The sequence below is a fragment of the Echinops telfairi genome, unplaced genomic scaffold, assembly GCF_000313985.2.
Source record: "Echinops telfairi isolate 266 unplaced genomic scaffold, ASM31398v2 ScPeMD7_23;HRSCAF=83, whole genome shotgun sequence".
In the NCBI taxonomy this organism is placed as follows: domain Eukaryota; kingdom Metazoa; phylum Chordata; class Mammalia; order Afrosoricida; family Tenrecidae; genus Echinops; species Echinops telfairi.
In genome coordinates, this window is record NW_022103920.1 from 40,033,678 (window position 1) to 40,036,850 (window position 3,173).

Sequence of the window (3,173 nt, forward strand, 5' to 3'; positions counted from 1 at the left end):
TTTTCTCAAACTTTTTCTTTATTCAACTTATTTTTCTAGGATGTTTTTAGTTCAATCATTCTGTATCCGTGAACTATTGCTGCATAACAAGTTACCCCAAAAGGACGCAACTTAAAATAACAAACAAGCATCCAATTGCTCACAGTTTATGTGGGTCAGGAATCCGGGCCTGGTGAAGCGAGGTATGCCTGCCTCAAGGTCTCTCACAAGGTTGCAATCAAGATGTGGGCCAGGACTGTGGCTTCATCTCAAGACCCAACGGCAGGAATGTGGGTTTGCAAGCTCACTCTTACGGCTGCTGGCAGCATTCAGTTTTTTGCTGGCTGTTGGCTAGAAGCCTTCCTGGGTTCCTGGCCACATGGACTTCTCCATCGTGCAGCTCACAACGTGGCAGCTGATGTGCTTGAAAGGAATGAGAGCAAGACACAGTCTTTTTGAAACCGAACCTCAGAATGGCTATCCTATTAATTTTGCCATATTCTATGTAGAAGCAAGTCATCAGCTGTAGTCTACAGTCAAGGGAGGGGAATTACACAAATGTATGGATACCAGGAGCTGGGGATCATCAGGGACCCTCTGACTAGAGGGTGTCTACCATGCCTCCCTTTGCATGCAGAGAAATAAAGGAGCAAACACCAAGACAGGTAAAGAGTGGAGTGGGAAAGCTAAAGGGGAAGAGAAGATGTTCCAGCATCTTACTTTGCCTCTGAGTGTGCTCTCTCTGCCCCCCTCCAAGTCCCCCCCACCAATGTCGAGCCACATAACATACCCTCTGAAGAGCGGCTTTCTTCATAGTCGCATCTGGTCTCTCCTCTTCACCGACAGGCCTTCATCTCTTCCCACCCTGAATACTGTGGCACAGCATTTCCGCTCGGACTTCCTCAGTGACGGTGCTCACGGTTCCACATGCTTAGCTGCTAAGTGAAAGGTGAGAGGCCACCCACCACACCAAAACCAATCGCACTGCCATCGAGTAGATGTCAAGTCATAGTGACACTACAGGACAGGGTAGGGCTGCCCCTGTGAGTTTCCAAGGCTGTAATTGTTGACGGGAGTAGAAAGCCCCATCTTTCTCCCAAGGAGCAGCTGGTGTTTTTGAACTGCCGACCTTGCAGATTGTGCCTCAACTCATAACACCACGGGCTTGGCCATCTCTACTTCTGAAAGAGGTTGGCTACTGAAACCTGTAAAGCACAGGTCCACGCTTGGCACCCGGGGTGTTGCCAGGAGTGGCACTGACCCAAGGGTAACCGGTGTGAAGTTTCCAGCCAGCTTCCATGCCTGCTCCAGCCAGGGTCACCTTTCGGAACAGCACTTTCAACATCCAAGGATTCTCATGCTACACAAAGTCCTGCCATGGCTCCCCACTGGCCAAAATCCACTCTCAGGTTGCCACTCCACACCTCCTGTGGCTTGACCCAGCCTGGGTAACTGAACCCATCATCCCCAAGTAAACCATGCCCAACACCCAGAACACCATACTTGCGCTCAGCGCGTGAAGCCTCTGCTAGCACCATTACGTCCTAGCCCTGTAAAGGCCGCCCTCCCCTCACCAAGGGAGGTAAATCCTTCCCGATCTTCAGGCCGCAAAGCCCATCTTGTCTGTGCTATGTGCTGTGACTGCTTCACACGCTGGACTGTGGGTCTCCTGGCACGGCCCTCAGAGAACACGCTTCTCACTGCCCTGACCAGTCGTGGCAGATATGGCGTGCAGGTCTTGTTCTCCCAAGGAGATGGCAAGGTCAGACCTTCCTCCTTCCGCAGAGATCACCAGACCACACTGCCCTGAGGGCTGGGCCTCCTTTATCTTCCTCTTCTGAGCGGCTGTGATTCTGAATCGACTCCGTGGCAGGGGGTTTGGTGTTTGGGAGTTCGAAGCGTGGCTGGTCTGCGACCTGCAGTGATTATTGGAGAGATGAACGGAAGGATGGAATGTTACCCAGAGTCTAGCATATCTTAAGAGGTCAATGAGTACTACATGAAGGTTAACACCACCTATCGTTAAAACAGGAATTCTCCACCAGACAGCATCTCATCTACCTAAGAACCTTTCCAAATGGAGCAAAGGCAAATGAAAAATCTGTGTCTGAATCCCATTCCACACAAACATCACAACTATGGACTAATGTGGAACTCGTTCTTCCTCCCCCACATCCTAGACCCATTTTGAGACACAATCGTCTGCGTCAGGAGCCGGGCGTTTGTTAGCTGACACAGCCAGGGAGGAACTCACCCAATAACACAGCTATTCCAATTTGGTGCACTTCCGTTATGGGGCCAATGAGTCCATGCTCACTGTATCAACTCATAAGGACCCCATAGGGCAGGGTCCACCTGCCTCTGTGGGTCTTCAAGCCTGAAACTCCTTATGAGAGCAGACAGCCTCCTCTTTCCCCCTCAGAGTGGCGGATGGTTTTGTACTGCTGACCTTGTGGTTAGCAGTCCAACACGGAACTCACTAGCTAGCAGGCCTTTCTAATGAGCATTCGATACCACAGCAAACTCACTGCCATGACGTGGATGCAGACTCAAGCAACCCTATAGAGCAGGGTAGAACTGCTCTTGTGGGTTTCCGAGACTGTAACTGTTCATGGGAGTATAAAGCCCTGCCTTTCTCCTCCAACAAGCCTTAGGGAAAAAGAAATGTTAAGGACTAAATGGGTGTAGAGAAAGAGAGAAATATACATTGAATGGAAGAGGCTGCCCAGGTATTTTGTGTCATCTGGTCAATTCAACCCTATAGCACAGAGTAGAACTGCCCCATAGGGTTTCCTGGGCTACAGTCTTTCTGATCGAGGTCCTGGTAGACCCAGCGGTGAAGTGCTCAGCCTTTAAGGTCCCGGTTCAAATCCACCAGCACTCTATCGGAGGAAGATGTGGCTACTGGCTTCCTTCAAGATGAACAAGCTGTCAAGAGTTTGGTTTGTCACAGGGAATCCAGGGCGGATGATCCCTACAGGACCAGTGGTGTGAGTGACCATACTGGAAGAGTAGAGGGAGAGTGGGTTGGAAAGAGGGAATGGATTACAAGGAACTATGTGACCTCCTCCCTGGGGGACGGAGAACAGAAAAATGGGTGAAGGGAGACGTCGGACAGGGCAAGATATGACAAAATAATAATTTATAAATTATCAAGGGCCCATGAGGGAGGGGAAAAATGAGGACCTAATGCC

At 50.3% G+C, this 3,173-nt stretch overlaps 1 long non-coding RNA gene across 1 annotated transcript; it reads right to left on the minus strand.

The window, feature by feature from the left end:
* LOC123521542 lies at positions 1-1,036 on the minus strand. The gene is made up of 2 exons (XR_006679970.1): positions 770-1,036; positions 1-402 (listed from the first exon to the last, which is right to left on the minus strand). It is a non-coding gene; the product is annotated as an uncharacterized LOC123521542 (long non-coding RNA).
* Positions 1,037-3,173: the final 2,137 nt, after the last annotated feature.